At 38.3% G+C, this 18,215-nt stretch overlaps 1 long non-coding RNA gene across 2 annotated transcripts in view; it reads right to left on the minus strand.

Annotated features, from left to right (window-relative positions):
* LOC123386093 overlaps positions 1-18,215 on the minus strand; it is a 60,549-nt gene that overhangs the window by 12,782 nt on the left and 29,552 nt on the right. For both annotated transcript variants that reach the window (XR_006599612.1, XR_006599613.1), the window contains exon 3: positions 10,493-10,571. This is a non-coding gene — a long non-coding RNA (uncharacterized LOC123386093). The remainder of the gene's footprint in view (positions 1-10,492; positions 10,572-18,215) is intronic.

Genomic DNA, 18,215 nt, shown 5'->3' on the forward strand with positions numbered 1-18,215 from the left:
ATGTGGAGATACCACAAACCGTGAGATCATGACCTGAGCCAAAATCAAGACACTTAACCTGAATGAGCCACCCAGGCGCCCCTGTTTTGTTTTGTTTTTGTTCTACAAATATTGTAACAGCTTCCCACGTGCCAGGAAACCATCCTAGACTCAAAGAACGGAATAATGAATGACACAGATATAGTCCCTTCCTATGAAGCTCAAAGTCTAGGTCCTACGGGATGGCAGATAGATAGATAGATAGATAGATAGATAGATAGATAGATAGATAGATAGATAGATTATATGCACTTGATAAAACTTTATCCAGCAATAGTGGATATCTGCTGTTTGCTGCCCAGCATTCCTCTTTATTAGGGGAAATCATCCAGATCCCATTCTATCTTATATGGTTTGGGTAGAATTGACCCCAAGCCAATTGCCATGAATGACAATGCTTGATTCAAGGATGGGCATATAATCCAATTAGAATTGACGATCCTTAAAATCCTGTAAGTAAAGGTTTCTGGAAAAGAGAAGCATTCACTCATGCCTTTGCTAACAGCCACCATGTTGCTAACTTTAGGGGAGCCATCCAGATGACCAGGCCATCAGGTATACATTCCCAGAGGGCAGTATTCACATGCACAAAAGATGCAGTCAACACCAGAAAAACCATCATGGTGCATTGTGGAGCCTTGATTCAAGATAGGCCTGAAACTCCCCACAGATTTTTCAGTTAAATGTAGCCAGTAAATTCATTCACTTCTTAGGACAGTTTGAGTTTCCGTTCCGTCATTTGTAGCAACTAGTCCTTAACTGATGCAGTGAAAGTCTAAGAGGAAATAAAGGTTTCTTTCCCATTCCCAACCTCCAGTATCACCCCCTAGAGATAATTGCTGTTATATATCTTTCAGACATTTGTTTGCACATATACGTATAATGTATGCCTTTTAATGCAAGTAGGATTTTATTGTACATAGGGTTCCACCACATGGTTTTTGTAAACCTATGTTGTATTGTGGACATCTTCATTTGTCGATGTATAATATTCTGCAAGTTGGATGTATCATCAGTTTAATCTATCTTCCACTGGTGGAAATTTATTTTTTTCCTCAATTTATGTGTGTGTGTGTGTGTGTGTATATATATATATATATATATATATACACACACACACACACACATATATATATATACTTATACACGCACATACACACACACACATATATAAAGCTTTTTGCATATATGTAACTGTATCCAAGGAAAAATCCTAGGAATGAAATTGTTCTTCCAAAGAGAATGTACATTTAAAAATTTTCCCCTCAGAATGATTATACCAATTCATACTTTTCTCAGAAACACCTGAGAATGTTTCTCCTCATCATTGCTAACAGTATTTTGTCAAATTTAAGACATTCTGCCAGTATGATAGTGAAAAGTAGTATTGTTTTCTTGATTTGCATTTATTCCATGAGTATATACACATAGAGACCCATACATGTTTAGGCTCTTTTATGCATTTGTTAACTATCGTCCTATAAATTTCCCATTTCACATCCTTTTTCTGTTTTTTTTTTTTTTTTATTTGGGTCATTTGTTTACCTCATTGATTTGTTTTATATATTAAGAAAATAGATCCTTTTATCATAGGTGTTTTAAATTAAAATTTTCTTTAATGTTTATTTATTTTTTGAGAGAGAGTGTAAATGAGGGAGGTGCAAAGAGAGAGGGAGACACAGAATCTGAAGCAGGCTCCAGGCTTTGAGCTGTCAGCACAGAGCCCGACACGGGGCTTGAACTCATGAGCTGTGAGATCATGACCTAAGCCAACGGCCGCTTAACTGACTGAGCCACCCAGGCACCCCATCATACATGTTTTAAATATATTTTTCCCAAGATTGTTGTTTGTGCTTTAACATTACTTTATTTCTTTACTTCTTTTTTTTTCCCTAAGTATAGCATTTCAAGCATACAGGAAACAGGAAAGAATTATATAATGGAGCACCTACGTGCCCACTATCCTGTTTTAAAATGTTACCATTTTGCAATATTTGCCTCACCTTTTTTTTTCTTTAAAAAAATAAAATGTTACAGATTAATTGAAGCTTCTTTTATATTTCCACTGATCTGGTTCCTGTCCATCTCTCTCCAGAAGTAATCACTGCCCTGAAGGCAACGTGTATGTTTTTGGAGACTATATATCTTAAAAAACCCCTTGCATGCACCGAAGGTTTAAATATTTTCTTGTCTCTCAGAAAAAAAAAAGACAGCAATAACAATTGATTGTTAATAGTTGTTCTCAAGTGTTACTAGAATTTGCAGACATCTTTCTAAGAGACATTAATTTCACATTATTGCAATAAGAAGGCTTGCAAAGATCCCATGAGAAGCTGTTCACAAACTGTGCCAGCCTTCTGATTAATGTTGCTAATAAAACAGAGAAGAATCTGCCCGTCAAAGTTGCCTCAAATGAGGTCACTGAGTTATGACAGGATATATTTACTATAATTTATTTTTACCCCAGAAGAGGTTATTTTTAAAAAGGCTGTAATCCCTCTTTCTGCTCATTTTGGAACAGACATTAGTTGGGGTCAAAGCCCTTGCGTCTGTTTCCATAAAAGGTGAGCTTGTGGGGGTTGGGTGTGTTCAGATCTGCTTGGACATATGAAAAATGAAGAAATTTCATAAGTAGAGTGATGAAATCAATATGGTTTTGTTTGAACATTGTTGCAGAAAGAATTAAAAGACACTTTAAAAATCTTTGAATAACCTCTAGTCTTTTGATATTCTGAAACATATCTTCATTGCTTATTTTTAAAAGAATCCAAGTTAAACTTAGCCTAAACAAGGGAGTCACCTATGATTTTGACAAGCACTTTAAACGGTATACTTCTGGGGCACCTGGGTAGCTCAGTCAGTTAAACGGCCAACTCTTGATTTCAGCTCAGGTTATGATCTCACAGTTCATGGTTTCAAGCCCTACCTTGGGATTCTCTCTCTCTGCCCCCTCTCCCACTCATGCTCATTCTTTCTCTCTCAAAATAATTTTGTAAAATTGTAAGGTTTATATCAATTGCATGATGCTGTGCATATCATTCTGCAATTTGCCATGGTTGTTCCATGATGACTTCCAAATTTATCCATGATGATACATATAGATTGAACTTTTCATTTTAACTACTGAATTCTATTCCCTTTCATGAATTTATCTCTCTATTTTATATTTTTTTAATGGTTTATTTATTTTTGAGAGAGACAGAGTGCAAGTAGGGGAGGGGCAGAGAGAGAGGGACACACAGAATCTGAAGCAGGCTGCAGGCTTTGAGCTGTCAGCAAAGAGCCCAGTGAGGGGCTTGAACCGACGAACTGTGAGATCATGACCTGAGCCAAAGTGGGACACTTAAGCAACTGAGCCACCCAGGCGTCCCGTCTTTCTATTTTAAAATCAATGAACATGTAGATTATTCCGTTTTTCTTCTAGTAAAAATAATGCTGCATTTGAACATATCTCCTTGTGCACATGGCTAAGAATTTCTCTAGTGTATCTAAGAGGGACCCTGCTGGGCTCTGAGTCCTGCATACCTCCTCATTGAATATTGCCAAATTTCTCTTCAGAATGGTTGTATCATATAGTTTATACTTTTCCCAGCAGTAAATGAAGGTTCCTCTCATGAGGACTCTCATATCCTTTCTGTCTCTGGCATTTTTGTTTTAGAGTTGTACGAATTTGATAATAGTCTAATTTATCAAACACATAGGCCTTATGACCTATGTGGTGTGTGTGTATGTTGTTATGTTTAGAGGTTTTTTTTTTTTTGTTATGTTTAGTTTGGCAGTAAAGGGTTATTGCAAATACCGTTTTGCTGTTAATTGTGTCTCCCAATGATGAAACTGAAAAAGAATAGTGCTAATAGTCCAGAAATCTGGTAATCCTGCAGCATGATTCTATCTGGATTATACAACACTTTGCCTGGCTAACAGTAAAGTTATGTAAATTCAGAAAATTGTGATTGGGAAACTGTGCTAACCACTGTTCATTGAGAGGTTTTTGCTCACTGCACGGAGCTGAGTTATGTAATGCAGTATTATTAACTGTATCAGGTCCTGGGTAAATAGTTAATCTGGAGGGTTCCAGGACTAATGTTTCTTTTCCCCAATCTTCCGTGTCCTACTTCTTTTGAATAGTGTTCACTTTCTCTTCCTTATGATCAAATCTTAAAGTTTCAGGAAAGTCCTAGACGTAACAAAGTTTAGGCTAAAAATTTTTGCTGTGTAAGCTTATCCGGGGCATTAAACTTTCTTATACCATCCTAGCTAAAAATAAACTAAAACTCCAAACCAGTAGGGTAACCAGATGTGACATCTGCTGAGCCGTCCTGTATAAATAAGCAATAAATTACAGAGTGAACAAGGAATTTGGCAGGTGTGGTAAATCGGGAATGGCTTTTTGACATAAACTGATATTTTTACTTCTGGAACAATCAGAAGCATTTTCTTATTTTACACATTCAGTCTTTTTAAAATAAAACATTGTTTCATAACAGTATAAAATCTAACAACAGTTTATGATACTATCTCTGGGTAGGTGGGGGCTTTTTTCTTTCACCATCTAAATGTCCCTAAATGGAGAATTCTTGCCTCAAGATGTACATTCTACCAAATTATATGCGAAAAATTTTTGAAAAGAGCCCAACTAGTTTAAGAAAGTTTACCTTCTGCATAAGCAAAGTTATTTTGTTTTTAATACTTCATGGTTTTTAGAGGGTGGTCAAGTTTATCCCCTTTGGCCCACACCTGGGTTTTTAATAAGAGTTTAAAGAAAACAAATAAGTCCTCACTCAAGACACATGGAAAGACATCCCTAGTTTACATAGCCTTCTCAGACTCTTATGGTGAAGTATTCATAGTCCTATCCCCTCCACAGTAAACTCCAAGGTGCTCTTGGAGACAATTGTGTTGCAATATCTCCCACTAATTGTTACCTTTGGTTATTTAATTATTGGAGCTCACTGTTTTCATAAATCTGTGCCTGCCATTCACCTTCCATCTGACTCCCTGATTCCTGACTCCTACCTTCTAGGTCAGCTCTCAGGTGAAGTGGGTAGATCAGACCCAAAGACGGAAATGGCTGCTGCTTTCGATGACAGAGATGCTGGGTTTAGAGCAGCTGCTTGGGAAGCAGGCATTTGTTCTGAGCAAGAAGGCCAAAGCTTCTCAAGGCCACTACTGTCACAGCCTGGGAATAACATTCTATGGGACATGTAGTTGGTTTCAAGATTGATTTTAAAACTCTTTTTTTCTGAATGTTCAGACTCCATCATTAATAGCTGTTAACAGACATTGTCTTTTGTCCCCTTTATTGCATTCTTACAGAACTAGTCATTCTAAAGAGAGAGCGTGAGAGAAAGAGAGAGAGGGGGAGCACAGCATGAGTGGTGGAGAGGCAGAGAGAGAGAGAGAATCCCAGCAGGCTCCACACTGTCAGCTCGTGGAACCCAACACAGGGCTTGATCTCACGAACCGTGAGATCATGACCTAAGCCAAAATCAAGAGTTGGATGCTTAACCAACTGAGCCACCCAGACCCCTAAAAATCTTTGTAGAGGAGATGCGGTTACCTGTAGTTATTCATTCAGTTGCTAAGAGACTACTACCATAAAATACTGCTTTGTAAGTAGTAAAGCCTAGACCAAAGATCTAGATATGAAGAGCAATTAGTATATTAAGGTCTCTTGTTTGTAGTTCCTACTAGATGCTAAATGGTTAATTTATTAGCTTAAGAAAGATGCTTCACTGCATTATAACTGTCAAGGAGTGAAAATATTGGCTAGAAGCATTGGCTGAAGCTATGTGCCTGCCGTGAAATCTTCTATATATAAAGTATAAATATCATATCATATCATATCATATCATATCGGCATAAGGCCCTTTAGGAAGTCATTAGGGATCAAAGACAAAAACCACTTAATACAACAACATATGTATTAAGATACAAGTTAATTACTTGTCCCTGTTTCCGACATTACCACGAGTAATTTTTCTTCTCAGTGCATATTAACTATATTTTGAAGGAAAAGGTGTGTAACATAACCTTTGAGTCCCGAGAAGAGCAATTTCAGTCAATACATTCAATGTCTTAAGCTGCTTGTGTTATCATCTTCAGTGATAATACAGAAAAAAGTTGATACAGCCTCTCTTTCACATCTGGAACTTATAAATCAATCCTGTTCAGGAGTATGCATCTCTCCGCACTCACTAATAAACTTACAGCAGCTCATGCTTGGTATTAATCTCTTCCTAATTAGAGAAGCACACGTTACAGATTTATCATTCTGAAGGAGAGCAAAAGGGTTTAATCTGTTTCTCTGATCCTTTCTGCTTTACTGTCCATTAAGCAACACATGTTGATTGTACAGCTTGTTATCCAGAGTAAGGACGAGGTGATAGAATAACATGGGATTTGGAGGAACATGGATTTGAGTCTGGGCCTGTAAGTAGCTGTGTAACTTCTGGTACTTTACCTAACCTCTCTGAGCCTCGCATTCTTCATCTGTAAATAGAACCATTCCAGTTACCTCACGAGGGCGTTGTGATGATTAAATGAGTGATACGTGGGACAAGCACCACAAAAATGTCCTTTAAAAACTTTTATTTATTAAAAATTTCAAGCATATTCAAAGATTAAGAGAAAAGGTAGGACCCTCATTACCTACCACTCAGCATCAACAATCATCCACTTGTGGTCAATTCTGCCCATCTATACTCCACTTGGTGTCCCCCACCCCCAAAAGCAATAGTGAAATTCCAGGTATCAGTATTATTTCCATCCTTAAATATTTAAGTACATGTGTCTAAAATGTAATTTTTAAAAAGTTTTTTATAACTTCCCTGTTCAATATGGCAGCCACTGGCCACATGTGACTAAGTTTAAACATAAATTCATTACAAGTGAATAAAATAAAAAATTCATTTCCTCAGTTGCAAATAGCCACACGGAGAGTGCAGATATAGAACCTTTCCACCACTGCACACAGTATTATGGACAGTATTGATCTACAAGTCTCTTTCCCCTCTGTTTTATTCTTTGAAATTTAATTGTTGGAAAAAAAAACCAAGTCATTTGTCTTATAGAATGTCCCACACTCTGGATTTTTTAAAATTGAATTTCCATGGTGTCATTTAACATGTTCCATGGTCCTCTGTATATAATTGATGGTTAGAGCTAGTGACTGAAAAGCTGTTCACCTGTTTTGTGAGCTTGAGTTCCACTGGATGACCTTGAGCACATAATTTGACCTATGTGACTATCAGTTCTCTCATATATAAAATGGGAACAGGAGCAGTACTTATACCTTAGGGCTCTTGTGAAGATTAAATAAGATAATTAATATAAAGTGCTCAGGCTGGTGCATGGCACATAGTGTGGATTAAATATATATTATTTATTACTTATGTTATTCTACTTGTATATGAATCAGTGATTCTCAAATATTGGTTCCAATATGGTCCAAAGAAAAGCTGTATTTGTAACAAGTTCTTGATGATTCTCATGAAGTTGTGGTTTTAAGAAACTGATGGCTTTGTGCTATGTCAACTTGACTAGGCTGAACTTCGGTCCCAAGAATTTTCTTTCTAGTATGCTTCCTGTTAGAGGGGATGACAAGTGATCCCCTCTTGCCAGAATTGGAGAAGGGAAGGGAGGCAGCAGCCACTTTGTAGCATACAAACATCTTCTCCCACTTATTCAATCAAACATAATTTAGGTGCTATTATGAAGAGATTTTTGTAGTTGTAATTAAAATCCCTAATTAGTTGACCTTAAATTAATCAAAAGGGAGACTGTCCTGGGTAGCCCTGACTTAAATTAATTGGAAGGTTGTTATAAGAAGGCTTAGTCCGGGGCACCTGGGTAGCTCAGTCAGTTGAGTGTGTGACTTCAGCTCAGGTCATGATAGCGCGATTTGTGAGTTCGAGCCCCGCGTCAGACTCTGGGCTGACAGCTCAGAGCCTGGAACCTGCTTGGGATTCTGTGTCTCCCTCTCTCTCTGCCCCTCCCCTGCTCATTTTCTCTCTCTCTCAAAAATAAACATTAAAAAAAAAAAAAGAGGGCTTAGTCCAGGCTCAGTCGGCTTCACTGGTGAATTCTATCAAACATTTAAAGACAAATTAATACTGTTTTTGCACAAGCTCTTCTAAAATATGGAAGAGGAGGGAACACTTTGCACCTTATTCTATAAGGCCAGTGTTAGCATGCCAAAAACAAAGACATCACAAGAAAGTTAGAAAACAATATATCTAATGAATATAGATATAAAAGTTCTAACAAAATACTAACAAAATCTAGCAACGTAAAAAAAGAATTATACACTATGACCAAGAGAGCTTTCTTCCAGAAATGCAAGGTTGGTTTAATACATGAAATGCACATATTAATAGAATAAAGGGCCAAACCACATAATTATTTTCATAAATTCAGGAAAAGCATTTGATAGAATTCACTGATGTATCATAAAAGCAACCAATAAACCAGGAATAGAAAGGAACTTCCTCAACCTAGTAGAGGACATCTACAGAAAACTTTCTCTGGGGAACTCACACTTTCCTTTGTTCTTCCATTTGAAATATTATACTTATACCTGGTTCTTTGTGGGGAGGTCAGGGATAGCCCAGTGTCTGGGTCTGGACAGGTGAGACTATCTTCTAAGTGGGCTTCAGTTTTAAGAAGTCCTCTTGCGGGGCGCCTGGGTGGCGCAGTCGGTTAAGCGTCCGACTTCAGCCAGGTCACGATTTCGCGGATCCTGAGTTCGAGCCCCGCATCGGGCTCTGGGCTGATGGCTCAGAGCCTGGAGCCTGTTTCTGATTCTGTGTCTCCCTCTCTCTCTGCCCCTCCCCCGTTCATGCTCTGTCTCTCTCTGTCCCAAAAATAAATAAACGTTGAAAAAAAAAAAAAAAGAAGTCCTCTTGCTCACAGCTATATGCCATATTATCTACTGTAGTCTTTATTAATAATAAAGGTGATACTTCTGGGCACCTGGCTGGTTCAGTTGGTGGCAAGTGAGACTCTTGATCTCGGGGTTGTGAGTTCAAGTCCCATATTGAGCATAGAGTTTATTTATATAAATAAACAAACAAACAAACAAACACGTTTTTAAAAAAGGTGATGTGGGGCGCCTGGGTGGTGCAGTCGGTTAAGCGTCCGACTTCAGCCAGGTCACGATCTCGCGCTCCGTGAGTTCGAGCCCCGCGTCAGGCTCTGGGCTGATGGCTGGGAGCCTGGAGCCTGTTTCCGATTCTGTGTCTCCCTCTCTCTCTGCCCCTCCCCCGTTCATGCTCTGTCTCTCTCTGTCCCAAAAATAAATAAACGTTGAAAAAAAAATTAAAAAAAAAAAGGTGATGCTTTGATTCCTGTCAGTCCCTAATACTTTATACTCTGTGTTCTCAGTTGATTCAGAATCAGGGCATGAGAGACGGATGATGGTTGTTGGCCGCCTCAAAGACTCCAGCATGAGGCAATAGAAGGAATAATTTTAAAAAGTTTTAGGCATGCACAATAGTAATCCCTATAGTAATGATTAGAATCCTAGACTTATTTCAAAAGTTGGAAATACTGCTAGAGATCGTTTTGCAGCTAGCTTCTAACCCCTGGAGATTAAGTAATGTGTACAAGACTATCCAGTCATCTAGTAACATATCAGAACTAGAATCCAAATTTTCTTTCAGCCTGCCACACTTTCCACCACACCCTGTTGCTTCCTTAATATGCTGAGATAAAAAATGTTTTATCATCTGCTTCTCTGAAGATTAGAATTTTGTCATTGCTGCTATAGATAAAGAAAGAAATGCAATTATGTTAAATAATTTCCCTGTAGTAATAGGGCTTATCAGAGGTAGCACTGGAAATGAAAAATACTACTCTAATTTTAGTTCAAGGCTGTGCTGATGAGATCATTTTTTTTTCTGTCAAAATGCCAAACTGAAATAAATGGGAGAGTGGTACATAGTGGAAACACAATCGCTGTGGCAGGGTCTTTAGTTCATATGTTAATTCAACTGATGATCTCTGGTTCCTTTCCTAGCATGATGTCATGGTATGTTATGGTATTAAAATTTCCTCCTGAAAGAATAGAAGGAAATAAGTAGAATGGGGTGTTAACTGCCTAACTCCAAAACCTGTGATCTTAATTAACCATGATGTTTACTGCCTCTCCAAATCTGTAAGGTGCACAGGCAAATGTTTAGACAAAAAATGAAAGTTGAGGTGAATTTCTAAATGCAATTAATTTATGTTATTCATAAAAATAATAGAACTTAGTACTTGGCTATTACAGCTCTCTTTAAGTAATTGTCCCTGCAGATCTATTGGTGGAAATGCAATAATGTTAAAAATCCACATTAAACCACCAAGATAACAGCAGATGCTCTTTGTTAGTCAGGCCATTACTGTTTGATTTTCTACAAAATCTACAAATGAATTTGACTTTGATTTGCTACAAAGAGATCTTTAATCTTACCTGATTTCCATGCTGAGAAGTCATTCATTCATCAAGTAGTTCTTGAGTATCTTCTGTGTCTCAGGCACTGTTATAGGCACTGCGGGTAGAGTTATAAATAGAACTAAGTCCATGATCTCATTGAGCAGAGAATGTTATAAAATTTTTTAAAATTTATTTATTTTTGAAGGAGAGAGAAACAGAGAGGGAGCAGGGGAGAGGCAGAGAGAGACAGGGGAAGGTGAGGAGGGGAGACAGAATCTGAAGCAGGCTCCAGGCTCTGAGCTGTCAGCACAGAGCCCAACGCGGGACTCAAACCCACAAACCACGAGATTGTGACCTGAGCCCAAGTCAGACGCTTAACCGACTGAACCACCCAGGCACGTCTGGGCAGAGGATATTATAAAGCAATAAACAAAATAACATCCCTTATTTGCTGCTGTTAGAGATAGGCATAACTCTACTCAATAAAAACAATGGTCAAATAAGTTTGGGAAATAATGTAACTATAGTCTCTTCTTAGTGCTTGAAATTATACAAACTTATTAAAGTCCCAAAGGTATTAGACATAAAAGCATCTGTTTAACTCTAGTTCTCTGACTTATTTGATCATTTAAACTTTTTTTTTTCATTTTTGAGAAAGCACTTATTAACTTCTTGTGGAATTAATATTTCGAAGAAACCAGTTTTAGAAAATACCAAACTGTAAGAGCTCTTTGTGTTGTTTTGGTTTTATAAATGTTCTATGATTCTCTTATCAGTTGTAGTTCTTATTTTTTTAAGTTATTTATTTATTTATTATTTATTTTTGAGAAAGAGAGTGAGCAGGGGAGGAGCAGAGAGGGAGAATCTCAAGCAGGCTCTGTGCTGACAGTGCAGTGGCAGGGGCGGGGGGTGGCTAGAACTCATGAAACTGTGAAATTGTGACCGGAGCCAAAATCAAGAGTCGGACGCTCAACTGACTGAGCCACCCAGGCACCCCCTGACTTTTCATTTTAAATATTTCTTTCTTTCTTTTTTTTTTCAACGCTTATTTATTTTTGGGACAGAGAGAGACAGAGCATGAACGGGGGAGGGGCAGAGAGAGAGGGAGACACAGAATCGGAAACAGGCTCCAGGCTCTGAGCCATCAGCCCATAGCCTGACGCGGGGCTCGAACTCACGGAGCGCGAGATCGTGACCTGGCTGAAGTCGGACGCTTAACCGACTGCGCCACCCAGGCGTCCCTGACTTTTCATTTTATATGGTTACATTTTGGAAGGCATAAATGGACCTGCACTAGCTCAAATACATAATAGTAATAATCAACTATATTATAATAAGAGTCAATATATTGCACATACTTTTTTCTCACCATTTCCAGGTTGATTTATCTCTCTAAACCACTATAACTTTTTGAAACTTTTAAATTATAAAATAAATAGAAGCATACAGAAACAGAAAAGAAAACAAATATAGACCTTAGTGAATACTGTGGAACATCCTTGTAGCCACAACCCATGTCAAGAAACAACTTTCCCAGTCATCTCAGAAGCCTCCCCCGCCCCCCACATGCTCTATACAATTCATAGCCATTCCTCTTCCTCCAAAATGACTACTGTCAAAAAACAAACAAACACGGGCACCTGGGTGGCTCAGTTGAGCCTCTGACTTCGGCTCAGGTCACGATCTCACGGTTCATGAGATCCACGTTGGGCTCTGTGCTGATAGCTCAGAGCCTGGAGCCTTCTTCGGATTCTGTGTCTCCCTCTCTCTTTCTCTGCCCCGCCCCCACTCATGCTGTGTCTCTCTCTCTCTGTCTCTCAAAAATAAACATTAAACCAACAAACCACTATCCTGACTCATAGTGATCACTCTCTTGCATTTCCTTACATTACAGTTTAGTCTCGCCTGTGAAAAGAAAACACCTTGTTACTTTTTTACATCTCTTTTAAGCTACAGGCTCTCCTCCACCCTTTCCTTTCCTCATACTTTGTCTGTTGTAGAACTCACTCTGACACATTTTGCTGATTGCACACTCCTGATTTAGTTTCACATGTTCCTGTGCCTTTTGTGTTTCCTAGAAATTGGCAGGTGGATCCAGAGGTTTCCTCAGGCTTAGATTCGTTTCCTTTGTGTTCTTTTTTCAGGAAGTCTGGTTTTCACTCATTCTTTTTTTCTTTTTGATGTTAGCAGCCATCGATACTCAATATTTAGATTTATTAATGGAAGCTTGCAAAAAGATAATAATCTATCCCTACCATTTTGCTTTCATGAATTACTTTGAAAGATTGTATAATGAGATGCACCCCTTCATCTACTATTTGGTTATCCAATGAAACGGTTTATTATAGAAAAGGCAGGGAAAATGTTTGAGTTTCCTCTTTTATTTCCCCAGTAACAAATTGATTCCCTGTCATCTTTCAAAAATTAGGTTTTTTAACTCTTATAATGAACTCATGGACTTAAACATATTAGAGGGATTTCAATCCATTGCAATTCTTATCGTTATTGAAGCTCCAACTTTGGCTATGGGTACTCTTCAGATTGGCTCCTTGGACATGATCCTAATAGTTGTTTTTTTTTTTTTTTTTTTTTTTTATGGCTTTCTTAATAGCTGATATGTCAAGATATTCCATCTTCCTCTCCAGACCTCAATTCCTGGAATTAGCTGTTTGGCCAAGGACCCTTGATTTCTTTCAATGGGAAATATTTCAAGATGAGAATGTAGTTGCTGTTTCTAAGTCTCTTTAGTGGAAGTGTATCTATCTATCTATCTATCATAGATAGATATTTATATATATTTATATTATTTACATGTAGAGATATGTATGTAAATATATAGATATATATATATTACCTGATGAGTTCATACTAGTATTTGTATTTTTTTAAGTTTACTTATTTATTTTGAGAGAGAGAGAGAGAGAGAGACAGAGTGCATGAGCAGGGGAGGGGCAGAGAGAGAGGGAGAGACAGAGAATCCCAAGCAGGCACTGTCAACACAGAGCCCGACACAGGGCTCAAACCCATGAACCATGAGTTCATGACCTGAGTCAAAGTTAAGAGCTGGACACTTAAACAACTAACCTACCCAGGTGCCTCTAGTATTTCTATTTTAAATTCACAACTACAATGTTTTTACCTAACCTCTTTTGTGTTATATCTTTATCTCCTGTCTTTCACACCAAAACCCCTGTTTCTCAAGGTAACAGGGAGAGATAGAATATTCCATAATTCTGTAATATCCCAGAATTACAGTACTAATACTACTACGGACTATTAATATTACTTATATCACCACCAATTAGTAAAAAAATTAAAATTTATATATGCTATCTCCATTCACCTCTCATTTTAAAAATGATTGGGGAGGGGCGCCTGGGTGGCGCAGTCGGTTAAGCGTCCGACTTCAGCCAGGTCACGATCTCGCGGTCCGTGAGTTCGAGCCCCGCGTCAGGCTCTGGGCTGATGGCTCAGAGCCTGGAGCCTGTTTCCGATTCTGTGTCTCCCTCTCTCTCTGCCCCTCCCCCGTTCATGCTCTGTCTCTCTCTGTCCCAAAAATAAATAAACATTAAAAATGATTGGGGAATATTTGTATCAAAGCATATATGATCTACACTGTGAGGTCATCTAGTCATTAGACACTATAGTCTCCCCCCTTTTTAACTGTTATTTTGTCTTAGTTCTACAAACAACTATATATCTAATGATCACCTCCTGTCCTTATTTAATATCTCTCTGGTCATTTTGATTGTCAGAAATTCTATTTGATTTCTTAGGAAGAACACGTAGGAACAGTATTTTTTGAGATTTACCAAAAATAATTTGTGTGTACCTTTTATACTTGAAAGCCAATTTTGCAGGATATAAAGTGTTTGGCTAAGGGGCGCCTGGGTGACTCAGTCAGTTAAGTGACTGACTTTGGCTCAGGTCACAATCTCGCGGTTCCTTTCAAGCCGCACACCAGGCTCTGTGTTGGCAGCTTAGAGCCTGGAGCCTGCTTCCGATTCCGTGTGTCCCTCTCTCTCTGCTCCTCCCCCATTCACACTCTGTCTCTCAAAAGTGAATAAACATTTAAAAAAATTTTTTTAATAAATAAAATGTTTGGCTAATATTTTATTTTTATGAATCTTGTAAAAACAGCCCATACTTAATTTTCTTCTGGCATAATGTACTGCTGTTGACAGTTTGGTGACAACCTAATTATCCCTCCTTTATAAGTCACATACTCTTTTTGCCTTGTTACCAAACATTCTATTTTCTTTAAAGTCTAGTAATTTTAGTAGAATATACCTTGGCGTTGGTTGTTCTGATCAATATTCTCAGATACTTAAAGTGCTATTTTGATATGTAATTTTAAGTCTTTTTTTATTTCAGAAAACTTGTCTTGAATTGAAGTATTTGTTTTGTTCTTTCTGTTGGTTTTCTTCTTTGGACTCCCTTTGTCTATATGCTGATCTTCTTTGGCAATCATCCACATTGACAACTTTTAAAAAAAATTTTTTTTTCAACGTTTATTTATTTTTAGGACAGAGAGAGACAGAGCATGAACGGGGGAGGGGCAGAGAGAGAGGGGGACACAGAATCGGAAACAGGCTCCAGGCTCCGAGCCATCAGCCCAGAGCCTGACGCGGGACTCGAACTCACGGACCGCGAGATCGTGACCTGGCTGAAGTCGGACGCTTAACCGACTGCGCCACCCAGGCGCCCCCACATTGACAACTTTTGAATCTCTTTTATTTAAAAATTATTATTATTATTTTAGTTTTAAAACTGTTCTTTTCATCTTTTATTCCTTATAAGGCATTTTTTGTCGATGTGCATATGTGTGTGTGTGTGAGTGTGTGTTTTGCTCTTGTTTCTTCTAGTTTAGTATTTATTTCTAAAATGATTTTTTCTTTTCAAATTCTCCTTTGAGAATTATTACCTAACTTATGAATTTTTCTAATTCTGATTTATACTGTTTTCTCATGTCTTGTATTATTTCTTTATTAAAGTTCATTTTTTAATAATTTTTATAAGTTTAAAAAAATGTTTATTTATTTATTTTGAGAGAGCAAGCATGAGCAGGGGAGGGACAGAGAGAGAGAGAGAGAGAGAGAGAGAGAGAGAGAGGGAGAGAGAGAGAATCCCAAGCAGGCTGTGCAGCACCAGCACAGAGTCCTACATGGGGCTCGAACTCAAAAACCAAAAGATCATGACCTGAGCTGAAATGAAGACTCAGATACTTAACCCACTGAGCCACCCAGATGCCCCTCGTTTTTAAATAGTGTAGTTTTTATCTGTTTCTTGAGTACATCTTTCCAGTATGCTTTTGTTTCTTTGTAGGGGAGTCATTCTACTCCTTATTCTTTATTTACTTACTTACTTACTTACTTACTTACTTACTTATTTATTTAAGAGAGTGTGTGAGCAGAAAAGAGGGAGAGGGAGAGGAAGAGAGGTCAACGACCCTGGGATCATGACCTGAGCCAAACTCAAGAGTCAAATGCTCAAGTGACTGAGCCACCCAGGCGCCCCTCTTTTTTGTATGTATGTATGTATGTATGTATGTATGTATGTATGTATGTAGTAACTTTGGGATTTGAACTTGATACCTTTCTAGTGCTTGCTCTTAAGTAAAATCAGTTTTCCTCAAATTTTTTTTTTTAATTTTTTTTCCAACGTTTATTTATTTTTGGGACAGAGAGAGACAGAGCATGAATGGGGGAGGAGCAGAGAGAGAGGGAGACACAGAATCGGAAACAGGCTCCAGGCTCTGAGCCATCAGCCCAGAGCCCGACACGGGGCTCGAACTCACGGACCGCGAGATCGTGACCTGGCTGAAGTTGGACGCTTAACCGACTGCGCCACCCAGGCGCCCCGAGTTTTCCTCAAATTTTTAAAGTAAGCTTAGTTCAAATAGCTTTTTTTTTTTTTTAACTTGACAGTGTTTCATGTTTTTGTGTAATGTTTTAAAAAAATGACTGTTTGCTTTCTGAGATTTTCTGACGCTGTTTCCCTCAATCACTTTTTCCCCCCTCAGCCACTTTTTTAAAAAGTTTGTTTGTTTGTTTGTTTGTTTGTTTATTTATTTATTTATTTATTTACTTAGAGTGGGGAGTGGGGAGAAGCAGAGAGAGAGGGAGAGAGAATCCCAAGCAGGCTCTGCACTGTCAGCACAGAACCTGACTCGGGGCTTGATCCCCTGAACAGTAATTGATTATGGCCTGAGCCGAAATCAAGAGTCAGATGCTTTTCTGACTGAGTCCCCAGGCCCCCCCTGCCAGCTACTTTTGATCTGGATCTTCTCTTTACTTCTGTATTTTTCCTGCTCTGATCAATTTTTATTCCACAGTCAGTGGTTTCTTCTCAGAGCTATGTCCTGGAAGGGAGCTTTGGCTGGTCAGTATTGAGAATTCATAGGTGCAAGACTGTTTCTACCCCTTGGGGTCTTACCAGGGCCCCCTTGCACTTATCTGTTATTGGAATGGGCAAAACCTGTCCCAGATTCAGTTGTCATTCTCAGATTGACCCATTGTGCTTTCTACTAAATATCTGTTTCTTTTGGGGGTTCTTCTGTTCTCAGGTCCATCAAATAACCCATTGATACCCTCTTTTCTCTCTTGCATAAACTCTAATATCATGGCCTGTGGTTGTCAGTGATTTTCCTCCACCTGCTTGTATTTTGTGGGGTTTTTTTAATATTTATTTTTGAGAGTGAGAGAGACAGAGCATGAGCAGGGGAGGGGCAGAGACAGAGGGAGACACAGAATCTGAAGTAAGCTCCAGGCCCTGAGCTGTTAGCACAGAGCCTGACATGGGGCTCAAACTCACAAACCATGAGCTCATGACCTGAGCCAAAGTCAGATGCTTAACCGACTGAGCCACACAGGTGCCCCTGTATTTTGTGGTTTGTGAGGATAACTTACCATCTTATTTTGTTGTAAATGTTTTCCTATGGGCTTTTTATTTTACTTTCCAATTTCTTTGTTTATATGTAGGGATTTGAGAAGACCCAAACACTATGCTGTCACTTTTAGATGCTGACTATAACCTTCAATGGATTGAAATTTGATTAAAAAATTTTTTTAATGTTTATTTATTTTTGAGAGAGAGGCAAAATGCAAACAGGGGAGGGGCAGACAGAGAAAGAGACACAGAATCTGAAGCAGGCCCCAGGCTCTGAGCTGTCATCACAGAGCCTGACATGGGGTTTGAACCCATGAACCATGAAATCATGACCTGAGCCAAAGTCAGACACTCAACTGACTGAGCCACCCAGGCATCCCTGAAATTTGATTATTTTTATATTATACATTATGTTTTTTCAAAACAGCTGTTCTAAAAATAATTTCAACCTTACAGAAAATTACAAGAACAATACAAAGCATTTTAGTTTACCCTTTACTCAGATTCTCTAATTGGTTGTTAACATTTTACCATATTTGTCTTATCATTTTCTTTTTCTCTCTCAATTATTTTGTATAGTATATGGTAAAACCTGGTAAAACCATTAAAATCAAGAAATTAGGGGTACCTGGATGGCTCAGCCTGTTGAGCCTCTTTAAAATTAAAAAAAAAAAAGGAATTAAAAATGTTACAATACTACCATTCAATCCATTGGCTGCATTCAAATTTCACTAATAATATACCATATAATCACTCTTTCCTTTCTAATGCAGGATCCAATAGGAGATCATGTGTTGTATTTAGTTGTCATATCTCTATTCTCTTTGGAGCAGTTCCTCAGTTTTTTCATCTTTCATGACATTGACTTTTT

This window comes from Felis catus, chromosome B3 (genome assembly GCF_018350175.1).
Source record: "Felis catus isolate Fca126 chromosome B3, F.catus_Fca126_mat1.0, whole genome shotgun sequence".
NCBI lineage: Eukaryota > Metazoa > Chordata > Mammalia > Carnivora > Felidae > Felis > Felis catus.